Below are 16,640 nucleotides of genomic sequence, written 5' to 3' on the forward strand. Positions count from 1 at the left end.
CACACACACACACACACACACACACACACACACACACACACACACACACACACACACACACACACACACTAATTCCTGCCAGTATTTTACATTTCACTATGTCAGCAATTACTGATGCACTTCCTAAACAATGACATATCACATTTATTTCTTGAATGTGGGCCAGTATAGAAATCACTATGCCATTTTACAAGTGGAAACCTGTAATGTGCTTGTTACTTATAGATTTTAATTTTCGTACGTAACAGACTATTAGTGGTGGCAGCGCTCTTTAGTTGCATATGTTCCGCTGACACGTGTACCAAAAATTGGTAAGGAACTCAATATAGTAAACAATGAAAATATTTAATTAATAGCAGATGTAGTGTCACTGTCTGTTTTGTCTCCATTATTGATATTACATGAACTAATATTGAATGTATGCCTGTATGACTGATTGCAGATGATCAGAATGTGTTGTAGAGAGCTACTGTAACACTATTGTAAGTCTCTAATTGACACGTGTATTGAACAGACTGGAGGGGTCTCATTAATCCTATGAAGAAAGTGACTGGTCACAACATAAGACATCTCAGATCAATCAAGATCACTTGGACACCATTGACAAAAGTAATGATTTTCTCAACTGTTGTTTTGAGCTGCCACCACCTGAGTGCTGAAACACAGCCTGAAAACATACTGAATGTATTTTAGAAAATTAATTATAGTTTTTATGTCCTGATAATATGCAGAAGAGTGTAAAATAAAAATTAAAAAAATATTATAAATGTTTATCATAGAGTACATAAGTATGCTGTATTGTGTAATTGTACTTAAGCTGTTAAACTGCAGTCCCATACATAAATGAATTAATTCTACAAAATATGTTTTATAGAGTATAAGAGCAGTATAGAATGTTATGTAATTGAACTTGGTTGATGTTGCACTGCAGTCCCATAAATAAATAAATAAATAAATACAACTTTTTTCAGGAATTTTCCAGATTTATTGTAAGTTAAAGTCCATTGGCAACATATGTATAAAACTAACGTTGGCATGTCAGTCACAACAGAAAGATTTTTAACTTTTTTTTTTTTTTTTTATCACGTTAAACCCTTTAAAGCAATGGCCTGGTTTACTTCCATTTTAAGTGCATTACTGTAACTTTTTTTTTTTTTACCTACCTACAGGAAAATTACTTAACAATAATCAACACTATGCCACAATGCTTTCATAACTCGAGCTTAACTTCAACCCGGATCAGTCCTGTTCTCTGAGACACCAGTGATAACATCTTTCAGGTACTACCAGATGGAAAAACCTGGTGTGACTAATTATTGTATATTTTCCTTTAATTATTATCATTTATAACCGCCAAAAGAAAAACATCAGCAAAGCTTTGCAGAGCGGGAACAATGCCAGAACTCCAAATGAAGCGTTAGGATGGCCTGACTCGGCCCCGAAACCAGCCCCTTCTGATGCCAGTGTGAGACTACAGCAATCGATGCATTGCAAGGCAGGCTGTTCTTGAACTGCCATGCCTTCACACAATAGTGCTATATTTTATGTGCCGGTAGGGATTATTTAGTGCTCCTTTATTCAAGAATAATGCCAAGAGGTGTTGTAAGTGTATCAGCAACAATAGCACCTTTCAATGAAACATTCTCTAGTGCTCATTACTGTGACTAAACAAGCCAACAGTCATAATCCAAGACTACAACTACAAACGACCATTTAATAGACCACAGCGGGAAAAATAACACTTAAAAATGACCTTTAAATAAATCTCTAAGACTCTGGTGAAAAGACTATGATGGTTTTCCACAACAATTAAACCTGTATAACATAAACAACTTTGGCCTTTTTTGCAGATTGAAAACATAATTATTTAGATTAAATATACATTCCAATCATGACACCAGTAAGGTTTTGCCATCATTTGAACAGGATTATAAACATCTTGAATGTTGTCAGATTTAGCTTTTTTGCATCTGTAGAGTTTTAATTATTTGGTAAAATTAAACCGTTTTTTTTTTTTTTTCTCTAGTACTACTACTTTGCATTGGCTTTTTTTTTTTTTTTTTTTTTTTAATAAATAAGCGATGTTGTCTTTGATGGCTGCTCAACAAAGAAGGAGCTGTCTTCAGCTGTAACCTCTACACACCGGAGTCTGGAACATGACACATGTCAGGCTATGATAAATGGTGCAGAGTCCCAGTAATTTCACCAGGAATGCCCTTGAGATGCCCAAGACCCTGATCGGAAATGTTATTGTTGAATTAAACCATAGAAAGAAATTCCCCCACCACCGACATGAACAGAAACACACATAACAAAAAAGAAAAGGAAAAAAGTAATAAACTTTGCTCCTCTCCTATGCGTATATGTGCATGAGTTATGCTAGTGTGGTCATCCATCTTTTCTGCGTTCTTTATTCAGTTATATTATTTTGGTTAAACTGAGATTCAACTTAATACTCATATGATAAATGGCATTTACGTGTGTATGGTTAAATTGGCACTCTTCATTCTAGGGTCACCCACAGAATCTGGTTTCCTCAGATACTGTGCAGTGTGTCTGCTGTACAGATTTTCCCTCAGAAGTTCAAGTGGGGAACATGAACTCTTCCACCCCGAGTGCAAGATATTTTGTGGTGAAATGTCTTCCAGCTATTTCCTCACACTTTAATTAGAATTAAACACTTACAAACCTCAGTGATTGCACTGCTGTGAAATTACATTATGAGCTCAAGCTCACTGAAAAAAAAAAGAAGCTCAGCCAAGCCAAACCACAGAAAAAAAAGAGAGGCAGAAATAATCACCCACGGTCCAGTTTTACAGTACTAACCTTTCTCTCCCATTTGCAACGTTTTGGCTGGCAATTACTCCAAAAACTAATGCTAAGCACCCCTCTCTCGTTGTCCCTTCCGTCCTTTGACAAATAGGGCGTCCGGGCCTTTTAATTGGAATGGAAGGCATTGCAGATCTATTAGGGCAGGGCTGGAGAAACGGATGAGGCCGTCAGCGAGCACGGCAGGGAGCGGCGGAGCGAAGTCCCCCATCGCCCAGCTCTATCCATAACGGCCCGCGCATGCCACATGCTTCCGCTGTCAGATGTGCAGTGCCATGCCGGCCCCCAGGGGCGGCACACGAGTTCCCTGGCCAATGCAGAGCTTCAACCTCACATTGGCACTGCTTGGCTTTTCCCAATTTAGAACACCTTCAGCACTACAAGGACTCGACTGTGCTGCTACGGGGGAGCCTTTCACCCCTGAAAATGGAGCTTCTGGTCGTCACAATGGCGATAAATCAGACTAAACGTTTGAGCGGCATATTGTTTATATCAGCAGTAAGCTGGCAATGGGAAATGCATTATAGAAATGGGGTTTTATGTTTGACACGTTTTTAACATGTGAATTCTCTAAGTTCAACACTGAAAAATAAAAAGGCTTTTTTTAACTCTATTTCATTCATTTAAATAACACATAAGAGAAAAATATTGTGTATAATGCAATAGGTATACTTTAAAATAATAATAAGGTTAAAGATGACCCATCAAGGACTTTGTGTCCTTCATTTAAAGGATTTTTGGCATCTTCATTAAGTCAGCTCTCTGTTTTAAGAGTGCTGTATTTTAATTGGCGAACACTCACTGCATTAAACTGCCATTTATTTTTTAAGTGAGTGCTTTCCCATCCACTCAGACAGCGGTGTGTGCAAACTTTTAAATGATCATCTTTCAACAATTAATGAACTCTTTGTGTGCTGCTGAGAGGATAGAGTTACACACATTAATCTAGTCAACTAGATAATCTTACAAAGTTCAATCCCATGGTAGTCCTTGTTATCAGACCAAATTAAGACGGTTTCCATGATATTGAGTGTTGAACAGCAACACTGTGGCCAGTTATGAATCTATATCAATAGATAAATTGAGCAATTTCTACGTAATGCAAAGCCATCGAAAAGTATTATTTTCAAATCCCATGTAATTAAATGTACATATTTTCATTTAACTATTTTTTGTGTACCAATTTGATTGCATTTCTTTTTTTGATCTTCCTTTTTTTGATTAACTTGAATTGTGCTGTATGTGGTTGTATTTAACATCCATCCCTTACCAAATTTGTCTTCTAGCAGGTAAAAAGACAAACTCAGACATATCAGAAATAAGATGCATGGGACGGCCAGTGGCTGGTACAGAAGTTAAGCGTAGGGATGTAAATTTGGTTTTGATAGTCTGTGGCTCAGGATGTTGTAGGATCTCCGAGGTGATCAATAGATTGCAAGTGATCAGTGTTTAGTTTGTCATAATGTAGTTTTTGTTTTACGGCAAAATGTGAAGCCAGCCCGAGACATCTTTGGTGGAAAAAACAAAAATAAAGCCCCTGTTTCACTGCGGCCGTTCAGCTGGCTGCCTTCAATTTTATACCTGCAAAGTTTCAATCTAGCTTTCACCCACCTCCTTTAACATTTAGCTTCCCCCAGCCTCCTCTGCCTGCCTTTTCTCTCTTTTCAGGATTACTCTTAGAGACCGCTCTTGTGCTGTTATTTTCAACCCTGGGTGGACTGGGGCTTTGGTATGTGTTCTGGAAATACTTCAAAGAAAAGCAAAAAGGCAGCAATTTTCTGCTTGAATATCCCTCTGACTAAATCCATTGATCATCCTTGGGGTTCCTGAGAGAGAGGGAGTGAGATGGAGAGGCGTGTTTTATCCTCTAATAACTCCTACCTTCACCCCTTCCTGGCTTGCCGTTGTTGTGTTGTTGTTGGTCGCACCTCTGCTCTATTCCTTAGAGAGCCAGTGAGATTGAAGTTATTTTATGCTTCAGCTCCCCGGGCCCCAATTTGAAAACTCTGCGTGTCAGTTTTCGCACGCCGCTGTCATATGGCAAGGAGTGGGCTTTCTTTTTCTATTCTAACCTTTTTCTTCTGTAGGCATCTGGAGGAGGATTCTTCAAAATGTGACATCTAGGTCAAGTTAAAGAGAGCCAACTTTGAGTTCAGAGGTGCTATTGCAAATGGTCATGGAAAATACAGAGAACAATATTTATGCACTCCAGCTCCCGCGTTGTATTCCCTTTCTCTTGACCTCATTCGACAATCGGGCCGAGTTGTTTGCTTATCTAAGCCCTAATCAGGTTCCAGCCGCCGTCGTCCGCATTACTGCTTAATAGCGCATTAGAACCTTGTAAAAACGCGTTATTAGCAGCGTATTAAAAGTTTCAAAGGTCACTAAAGCCAGAGATAGTTATCTTGGAAATGAATGGATGTCGAAATTCCTGTATTACCTTGAAAGCAGATGGGAGGAGAGCTTCCCTTGGCCGAGCTCTGAACGCGGTTACGTAGTGACATGAAATGACACATAAATAATCTGCATCCACAGTGTTGACAAATGAACACAGGGAATGCACAGATCCCCTCCAAGCGCCGTTCCTTCCCAGAAATAACCGCCGTCACAAATGATTGAGATTACAAGATTAGCCCCCTTGTTCTTTTCCATTGAGCTATGAAAGCACTGCAGTGACGTTTTGCAGGGTTTCAAGGTTACCCCGGCTATCTCTTTTTCTTACTAGCTATGGCTTGACAAGCTTGGGTGAAGGGTGGACGGGGGTGCAGGGGAGGGGGAGGGGGGGTTTATATGTGGAGTGGGGGTGAACGGGTCATACAGTTGCCAGGGTCATAAGTCAATCCTTGTCGGGTTGGGAGGCTGGCACTGGCACCTCTCAGACACCTCTCCTCACCTGCCAACATGCTCTGTCTCCAACAGACTCAGTAAACGGGAGCTAATTGGGAGGTGATGACAGACAAGCCGGGCTCAATTTGCAGTGCTTTGGAGACGACCCATTCCCTCTTGCACTGGAGTTCAGCAGAACCCTCGCTGTACACGAAACACTGAGATCACCTTGTACAGCAAATCTTGCTCTTAGTCTCATCATAGTTAGACTCGTACGTAAGGAAAACCACTTGGGAAATATTTTATGAATACTCAGCTTTTTAAATATTTTGCTGCACACGGGTATGTTCAATTGTTAAAAGCAAATAAATGTTGGTTTGTTGAGGTATAGATATTATTATGGCACTGTTTAGATTTTTTTTAATCACATTAATCACAATTAAGTGAGAATTGGTCCATAAACTAAAATGTTATAATAATAATAATAATAATAATAATAATAATAATAATTATATACTTAACAAATTTAATTTATTAAACTAATATTATTATTTCTTATATATTATATATAATGAATGCATATATTACATAAATTCTAATCCGAATTAATTACATGTTTTACTAATAATCCTTTTTAACTATTGCTTTCTATTACTTGTTTTAAGACAAGAAAGCAAGACCAGCACCAAGATTGTTTTTTTTCTCTTGAACTTTTTTAAAAAAACTTTAAAGGTTTACTTTTTACTTGTTTCTGCTTAAAATTTTATTTATTTTATTTTATGTAATATTTTTAGACTTTTTTTTTTTAGAATTTAAAATTGTATTAATTAATGTTAGCAAAAAGAATACAAAGATTCTATTTTTAAGAAGTAGCTTATTGACTACGTCAGCCTTATTTTGTCATTATCCCTTCATCTTTTTTTTTAAGTTTATTGATCTGAAATCTTCGGTAATGAAACATTTTCATAGTATGCAGAACGGATTAAATAATTTCGTCTGAATCGGTTCGCCTCGTGCTTTTCCAGTGTAATAAATGACAAATACATCCCAAAGTATTTGTAATGTTTTTGAATTGATGGAGCTGCCCTTGCTCTCAGAGCTTGCTGTGTTTATGAGCTGAATACTCCAATAGAGAGGATCAATACCTTCCAACCGTGTCTTATAAAATACCCAGGAGTAATTAAGCGTGAGCACCGGAGCGCTTCCATTGAAATGTTAATGACAGAGCTGAATGGTATACTGTTCCAGACCATAGGAGCTTACGCATGAGTGTCTTAAAACTCAGATGTTATGCTTGTTTCTCCTATGAGAAAAAGTTCTGTTTATTTAACAAAAATCCATTCGATTGCATTAAGTATATTGCTTTTGTCCGGAGCACCTGATGTTGTCAGCCGTATAGAGTTTCATGTGTGGTTGGCAACTAATAACAGGCAAACAAAGTGAGACAGTTGTGTTAAACCACAAATTACCCAACCTCCCTGCCTGTGGGCTGTTTCGGGTTGGTTAGCATGGATATTCACGGCCCTGTGTGTCGTCCTCCTTGCTTCGTGGGTGAACCCATCCTCCAACTTTCCCCTTTTCAAACATGAGCACATTTCGCCATATAAATCTCACAGAGCATTTACGCAACACTAATAACTTTCTTTCTCCACCGCTTGATTGCTGAAGCTTGAGCCTTGACACTTGTGATGCACTCTGCCAAGAACATTAAGTATCCAAAAGTGATAAAGCTTCAATTTGCTAGACCATTAGACTAATTACTGCAATAATTAAGTAACTACTTGATTAGAACTAATGGGTACCTAATTATCCAGGAAGGAAGGATCAGGTGGTAATTAATAGAGTCAAGCTGATGTCTTATGACTTACCGTCCCTGGTTACCAGACATTAGGGAATGAGAATGGTAAAAACAAACATCACCACTCTAGTGTTTGTTTAGACCCCTGTAGGAAACAATCTGTTTATGTGGTGGAGTGCAGAGTGTGGGTGAAATGACAGGTAAACGGCATTTACTGATGATCATACTGCTGTCCATTTGTAAACTCGATCCATCTAATATTATAAGCTTGTGTCCGAAAACTGAAATTAATATTATTATTATTATTATTAGAGAGCTGTGTGGATGTCTCCTGACTCGTCTTTCACAATCCTATCGTCTAATAGTCTTGTTTTGCAGTTAAAATGATGGGAAAAATATGCATACAAATCTTATTTAATATTTTATATACTTTTTTATATATTATAAATGTAACATTGCATATTTCACATATTGAGTGTTAGCATTTTATGCAGTGTTGCTTCTCAAGTAAATTTATCTTTACTGAAAAACAAGTACAACTAAGACTAATTAAAAACTCATTAAGAAGTGATTTTTTTTGCAGTGCAATGTAGCGGTTGGTAGGAAAAAAGTGGCGTGTGACTGAGTCACAAGTCGAAAAAAAAAAGCGTATTCATGGATTTATTTACCCATTTCAACTGCTCCTTCAGATGCCATGAAACATTTGCATTATATAGTCATCAAATATTTGCTTAGTTATCAGTAAAGCTCACTTACATTCATTTCAGATAATGGATCATTGTTATTTATCAGATGTGGTGACCTTTCAGCATATACAAACTCGCATCTCGACTTTATCATTATCCATAAACTTTTTACTTAACGGTGAAGAATTCTTTCAATCACAAATACCTTCTGAACTGAATGAATAATTCAACTGATGTTGTAATCACATCTTACAATGCAGATATTTTGGACATCACAGGCAGAAAGAGATGGATGGGGGAAAATCTAAAATTTATGGAATTACAGAATTAGCATAAAGAGTATTATCTAAATATATAAGGCATTAAACAGGGGTGTTGAAAAGGTCATTAAAATGTAAGTGGATTGAGTACAAAACCTTAGACATAATCCATCAATCAATCAATCCGTCTGTTATTGGATGCATAATTGCTGTAAGACGGGCTGCTCACCATATGTAATATGCATGACTGTGAATGCAAGCAAAAGTGAAACCTGAAGCTTTTTGATGTATAGGACCTTTATTAATGTTTGAATAATATGTGCCTGGAGGATGGGCTATAAATTAGAATTTAGAATTGAGATATAAATTTTTATGAGGAACCCCTCGTACATTTCCATTATGTATTTAAAAATGAAAGAATTGCCTTGATTCTGATTGAGCTTGCAATTGTGTGGAGTCCTGAAATCGTGAAAACACACCGAGCTGGCGGCCGAAGGGGGAAGAGTCAATTCTTAAAGTGCTGACTTTTGCACATTACTCTGACAAATCTCTCATTATTCCCACCTGTTATAAATTACACACAAAAACAAGGGCTTTTATTAATGTTCCATCAACATCCATTTACCACATAAGATGAAAGTAGTGTGCATGCTTCTTTTTTTGGTTCTTTTAACAGCTCTCTCTCTCACTTTATTGGCCAGAAAGGGAAAGTTCAGCAGCTGTGTGGTACAACAGGTGACTTTTTTCTTTTGACTTTCTTCAGGATACTATTGACTGGCATTAATAGAGTGGCTTTTGAGCAGTGATTATCTGGGCTTGAAGTCTTTGGGTCACATCAGCAATTCATCAATGCACTGTATTGACCCTGGATTGAGACATATTATCCGTTCAGCCATTTTTGTGCACTGCCCTAATCAAAGGGAAACAGGTAATGCTCCATAATCAGTCTGGCAGCAGCTTCTCTCCCTGGACTCCGTCTAATAAGGGGAAGCGGGAGTAGAAGGGCACTGATCTAACCTTTCCGATGATAAAAGTGAGGCTCTGTTCTTGTTCAACAGCCACTAATATTTACTCCGTTCCAAAACCTTGTCAGCTTCTATGGGGAGTGTGATCCCAGAATGCATTGTGATAAGCTTAGTGAAGAGAAAGAGTTAATAAGTAAATATTATAGGATTACTTTATTATGGGCTATATTTATTTATATACTTGTGAATCACAGTTTCAGCATGTTAACTTTAAAATATTAAAAATCAATTGAGAATTCCTCGAGATGCTATCTATACAGAGCATGCCGCATTACTCCCTTTTGAGCTTTAGCGTTGGTTAAGATGCTGGCTATCTACTGTAGGGAGCGAAGCAGCTCACTAGGTTTGTAGCAGAGCTGTAGTTTGGGACAGGGTCCCACTTTAACGACTCCAAGTGCTTCTGCCCTCAGGTCTCAGTTAGGGAGAGCGCTGTTTCTGAAAGACAGCAGTGAGTGGCGAGGTGAGGGAGGAAGAGGACAGGAAGAGAAAAATGGGGGCTTTAGAGAAGCCTGCTCCACCAAGGGCTTCACTAAGGGGCTTAAACAAGATGAACATTAAGGGCACAGTTATGTTGTCTCCCCGGGTCCCTGAGAGAAGCAGCCTTTGATGTTGAGACAGGATAAAAATAGTGCTGTGCTTTTCCCTCTAGTAGGGAAAGATTGCACCATAATGTAGGGCCGTACACATGACTGGCAACAGCAGTGTCAATTAGTCAACTGTTTACGGGCCTCTCTCTGTGAAATGCCGCTCTCTGAAGAGAAAAGTGTATTTTTTTCTGAGGAGGGTTATTTGTAGCGCTGTGCCCATTTGTGCTCCCATCTGTTGATGCTGGATTGCACCTCAAAGACCAAATGTGGGCAAGCAAGATAGTTTAATAAGTACCCAAGGTATCTTAGGCAAACACACCGGTGACAATCTGGATGGTTACTCTCTCAAAGGGCTTTCGACTAAATTTAGTAAATGTAAAACTTTCAAGAGTAAACATTGCTATGGAATAAGGGGGAAATGTATGCGATTGACCCACGAGGGGATCGCAGGTGCTTTTGTTCACTAGAATGTTTGCATCTATTTTCAATTCACCAGATTGTCACATTTTTTGACGCATTTGCTAGTATTATAAACACTAAATTGTGGGCTACACCTAATTTTAAGGTGTCCTTGGTACAGTGTAATTATACATTTAAGTACTGAGTTATATTGTTTAAATACATGTACTTATTGTATGGTTAGGATTAGGGTTTGGCGTAGGATTACTTGCGTGTAATTATGTATTATTTATTGTTATTATAATAGAACATACATGCAACCTGGGTAACAAGGAAGCCTTGTCTCTTAGCACTTCTCTTATATATAACTGACAATAAATATCTAACTGTGTACAATACCAACATTAATAAAACCATTAATAAGGAAGAGATCATTTCAACATAAACACTAACATTTTGGGAGGCGCAAACATTATGCAGTGCTAGAGTTGCTCCCATAATTATGATTATTTTTGACAAATGCATGACTGGAGACATTTTAATATCCGACAGTTGTTTGTTCGGTTGTTTGTACTTTCAGCTCTTTAAGTTGTTGCTTTTAAATGATGTGCTTTCTCTGGTTTATTTGTTGCGTTGCAATACAGGACTTTTGGGAGAATATTGTAGAGAGGAAAAAAAATGTTAGTGTTATTGCATGATGAATGTAATGAAAACATTTTAGAATTATTATTCTTATTATCATTATTATTATTTATGAATGTATGTAGTATGTATATAATATCTATATTTTTTTATATTTCTGTATTTCTTAAAAATCATTTAAATCATTACATTATCTGATATATGTATTGTAAAAAGTAAACATGGAGATTAAACAGTGATAATAATGAATTTAGTTTGATAGCAGTAAATAACCAATTCGTTACAAACAAATAGTAAAATGTATACAAACAGACAATAAAACAACTATGACAACAATAATTCATAGTTTTTCTGAAAACTGTTTGATAGCAGTGTACCGTACTTCATACAAGATGTCATCCAAACAAAATGACTTTATTGCATCGACGACTAGTAGTGTAGTTTAGTTACATACACACTTTATGCTAATTTAACTTAAGTAGACTACACATGAAACAAATATGTCAGATGCATTCTTAAGAAAAAAAAGAGTGTGATATCCCAGAAAGTCTAGTAAAGAGTTATAGTTTCGTATTCATGAGAAAATAGGAAGTTAAACAGGTGTTTTGCATGCGAAGCCACCCTTTCATTGAGATGAAGTGCCACTGAAGTGTGTACAGTTCTGCTCTGCATAATAGAATAACATAACAAAAGATGAAAACGATCCAGTAGAGGTGTAGCTCAATTGTGCAGAAATCCAGTTGTTCTAATGTATGGCTTTACTCCTCAGCACTTACCTATTCTGTGTAATTATACAAGGCCTTAGCTCTCTCCCTCTCTCACTAATTCACAAAGGCCGTGGTGAATTGATGTACGGCACAATCATCTGCTAGGAGCTGATGTGATTTAAATGAAACTAATTAGGGAAATGTCAAACATAATTAATAAAACAGGTTTAAGTTGCGAAAACACTGTCAACGGAATGAATGAAGATGCCGCTGCTCTTCTCCCGCTGCTGCCTCGTTCTCGCGTTTCAGCGCCGTTCAATTAGGTCATGGATCCGCTCTTCTCTCTCTTTTGCTCCCTCTCTTTTTTCCTCCTCTCCGTCGAGTTCCAGGGAAAAAGAAGGGGAAGGGAGGGAGGTGGGGGGAGCCACCGGTCTGAGGACGGGAAATAAATTTGCCTGTCCATCCGCCGCCTGGAAGAAATTAATTGCAGACTCCTCATCCTGTCTGGGTACAACAGGGGCATTAACATAAGCAATTTGCGTCCGACTTCTTCTGCCGGCTGCTTAATAGAGCATCAGACCTGGCCGATAAGGCTCGGGGTCCCTGATGCATTAGCATTTTCATAATATCAAAATATTATAGTGGCGTGAATCGCCCAAGCCCCATTCATTATTGATAAGAACAAAAGGTTTTATAAATTACAAAGGGAGAGCATGACCTATAATTACGGCAAGCAAATTAGGGTTGTGTGGTAAAGTCAGTTACATTTGGAAGCAAAATAATGATGCGGGAGCCCTTTTCTCTTTTCCGGCGGGATTAGAGGAATAATAGATTCCCTCACATCTACAGCTGGGACTGAAGAGCTTGTTTGTGTTTTCACGAAGGACAGTGTCTGGAGATGGTAGCCCAAGTATTTTTGGCTTTCATACCAGTGGGATATAGATTTTAAGATATATATTTTAAGAGGAAACTGGAAGAGTTGATGGGATAATTAACCACAAATAATTTTGTGACTTTAAGAATTTAAGGGTTATATCTTATTAAACAAAACAAACAAAACACAATTAATCTATTGATGGGGGAACAAAAAATACATTTAATTTATATGGAAGGCTGTTGCTGAGAAGAGAGAGAGAGAGAGAGAGATAAAAAAAGACATTTTATGTAAATTGATTATTATTATCAAATTATACATTTGATAGAAATTCATTTTATGAGGTGGAAAAATAAAAAGCCCATTCACATTTATTTATTTATTTATTTATTTATTTATTTAATGCCTGAAAGAAACCTCCATATATTTAGGTTTACATCTTTAATAAATTATTATTATTGAAAAGTCAGAAACTTAAGATCACAATTACAAATTTGGATTAATTAATAGATTTTTTTCATGGCAGAAATTAGTCCAAAACAGATATACCTTTTCACTGGACGAAGTAGGGATAATAGACTGGTATATTTTTTTCCAGAAGTGACTAAAGTAAAACACCTTAATGTTTTTTTCTATGTATTTATTTTACAAACATGCAGCATTTCACTTAACAAGACATTAATGAATGGCCTGGAGCTGTATTGATTATTTGTGGATTAGTTTGATGTTTTTAATAGCTTTCATTCTGATGGCACCCATTAACTGCAGAGGATTGGTGAGTATAAGTTTCTCAAAATTTCTTCATTTTCAGGTGAACTATATCTTTGATCGCTGCGAGCCAGTTTTGTCTCTTCCAAGGTTGCAAGACCTTAGATTATGGTCATATTGAAAATAGTGGGTATGTTTGCTCTGCAGGTGTTACATTTTTTTGAAATTGTTAGTGGTTTTAATAAGTGCAAGAACTTGCCAATACAACATGCGTGAAGTGACCTCTAGTTGCTGCTGTTCAGCGTTCGTCCTAGTAAACTGAAATACCCTTTAAAACAATCCTCAGGTGCAGGGTCTCGCCCAAACTGTTGCATGATGGGAGTAACCTTTTTTGCTCTGACCTAATCTGTTTGAAGGTCTTTGTCTTGGTGAGGAAAAAAAAGGTGAGGAAGAAAGATATCATCCCTTCAGCCCTTCAGTGATTCATCATGAAGGAAAGCTTTAAGCTTGAATTAAATATGACTTTGTGACACAGTGAAGTTTAAGGGAGGCAGGCATCCACTGAGAGAAATGGGTTTCTCTTATTGTCTGCTGACCTGGGCTCATGACTGATGAGGGCTCGGTTATCCCACTGAATTTTGTGTTCTATTCCCAGAAAGTAGAAGATCACACTCCACTTTGCCCGTGGATGAAGGATAGGTTGTGTGTACAGCTCAAATACACTGTATAAAATACAGTTTATCGCCATTAAACTTATTTTGACGCAGAAACTGACCAAATTTGTAACGTAAAACCTTTTTAATTGCTTTCTGAGGCTGTGAAAGCACAATAGGTTCTAAAACGATCATGTCAGCACCATAATGTGTTTATGAACTAATGAATTCCAAATAAATAAATAATTGAATGAATAAATAGAAATAAAAAGTGCGTTGCTAACAATATGGAAATATGAGGAGTAGCCTACATGCTGCTAATTAGTATGAATCTCCACAATGCTGAAAGGAATGAGCTGTACAGTCCCTCGAGTTTTCTTATTGATTACACAGGATGCAAATGTAATTTCTTCCTTTAATGACTCTGTCCAAAAGCAAAAATTCTCTGTTTAGGACAAAACCAAGTGCACAAAGCAAGTCCTAAGGGATGAATGCAAATACAAGCATAACATTACTGTAATAAAGCATAGAGTTCTTGCTAATAGTACATCTTAATGATTGAAATCTACCTCATCAGATAAGCCGGTTCACATTACCTAACCGGAGCACTAAACGAAGAGGTTGTTAATGTAGTTCTATATGAAAAGCGCAGAAGTTCTCTCTGTTTTCCCCTAGTTGCTTTAGTAATTAATCTAAATATATGAAATTACATTAGCTTCTAATAAGCAAAGTTTTGAGGTGTTTGGACTAATAGATTGCAAAACTTCTAATGGGCTAATATTAGAGGTGTTTTGTGAAAACACTTTAGCTATTATTATTTATTTTTTTAAGGAATAGTTCAGCCAGAATTGCAAATCAGCTGAAAATGTACTCACCCTTAGGCCATCCAAGATGTAGATTTTTCCTTATCAGAGTAGTTTTGGAGAAATGTACATCACGTCACTTACTCACCTATGGATCCTCTGCAGTAAATGGGTGCCGTCAGAATAAGAGCCCAAACAGCTGGTAAAAACATTACAGTAATGAACAAATAATCTATTTCAGTCCATCAGTTAACATCTTGTAAAGCTATGTTTATAAAAACAAATGCACTTAGTTGTTTTTTTTTTGTTTTTTTAAGGTAAAGTCATTTTGTCAGATAGTCAGATCAATGAAAATAGATGGATCTTTTAATTGGAGGAAGTGTTAAAGCTCTAATCATTTAAATGTAAACTTAAATATAGTTTTAAGGCCTGTTCACGTCAAGGACAATAACTATAAAAAAATGATAAAGACATATGTCTAAAACTTTTTAATATTAAAGGATAACCTCAGCAAGTCCCCACCACAACAATAACTATAAAAGCACAGAGAAACAATATTGTTGCAGTCACTAAAAGAAGTATCTTTTCCAGCCGATGAACAATACAATCATAGACATCCAATCAGAATCCATTCAGCTGTAAGGAGCTCGAGAATTTAAAGCAGTGTACACTTAGTATAAATAGACGCTAATGTATATATTTTTTATATATGTAGTTATCTTTCTTGGTGTGAACAGATGTTAAGGCTAACTTTTTTGGCATCATACGTTACATGTTGTGATGTCCAAGTTTACTTTTTAGTATTTAAAACTATATTGTTTTTACTTTTATTTCATTATTTAGTTTAACATTGGTAATTTACCTCTTAACGTCATTGGTCAGAAATATGAGTTTAAAAAGCAGTACTCTTCCATTCTAGACAGGAAAGCTGCCCGTGAAGCTTGTGTTGCTTGTGTTTTTAATTGCTGGACTCAGAATGTCAAAGTCTTGATCCCTTAGTGCAACAGCCTCTTTATCATTCATTAACCTCTATCTGTGGTGTTTTCTCCTCTCTCGTCCCATCATATCCCCATACAGCTGAGGCCGTGAAAAACGTCCCCTAACCAACCCAATCTCTGACACACTAATGTATTGCAAGTTTGGTGCCCAACTAAAGGTGACATCATATTTTTTTCCCTCTCTTTCTCTCTTGCCAACCCTCCATCTAATTGCCCTGTGCCAATAAGAATTAATTAGTCTGCTTATTTTTCTTGGGTTTTGGAGAGCTTCCCCATCTGGCGGGAAGGCGGTCCTCTGTGAGTCTGATTAATGGCGCTGAAAGACAGTTGCTGGAGTGCCTCCGCTCGAGCTGACGGCTTGTGTTCTGGTCCGGGTCAGAACCCACAGCAAGCTGCGCGGTGCCACCCCATTATACCGCCGCAAATTTCCCAGACTCAACCTCCAGCGAGTCTAAAGACCTCTTCCAAAAACAGTAACGTTGACAACAAAGGAAGTGATGACCGGGACAATTACACACCTGCTAATTCTTTCAAGGGCTATCAATCACCTGATTGGATGGTCAAGGATTTCACCTCAAGCTGACATTGATATAAACAAAGTCAAAAGCAAACAAAATCACTGAATGATAAGTTGACAGACTGCGATAGGACAGCTGTCAATGGAAAAAAAAACGGAGATTAAAAATGCACGGTAGACGTCAACCAGGACTCGAGATCATTTAACATTACACAGCCAACCTCAATCACATTGTGAAGAACTGCGCGGTGACAACTGACACAGAGACAGGCTCGGTTTCTCTTTTCAGGTAGATGACAAATCAAATAAACATAAAGTGGGGTCCAAA

The 16,640-nt window shown here is 37.4% G+C and overlaps 1 long non-coding RNA gene across 1 annotated transcript in view; it reads left to right on the top strand.

Annotated features, from left to right (window-relative positions):
* The window catches only part of LOC122362676, a 36,365-nt gene extending 20,423 nt beyond the window's left edge, over window positions 1-15,942 (top strand). The window contains exon 3 of the long non-coding RNA XR_006253149.1: window positions 15,875-15,942. This is a non-coding gene — a long non-coding RNA (uncharacterized LOC122362676). The remainder of the gene's footprint in view (window positions 1-15,874) is intronic.
* The last annotated feature ends 698 nt before the right edge of the window (window positions 15,943-16,640 follow it).

Source organism: Puntigrus tetrazona, chromosome 18, assembly GCF_018831695.1.
Source record: "Puntigrus tetrazona isolate hp1 chromosome 18, ASM1883169v1, whole genome shotgun sequence".
Classification (NCBI taxonomy): Eukaryota; Metazoa; Chordata; class Actinopteri; order Cypriniformes; family Cyprinidae; genus Puntigrus; species Puntigrus tetrazona.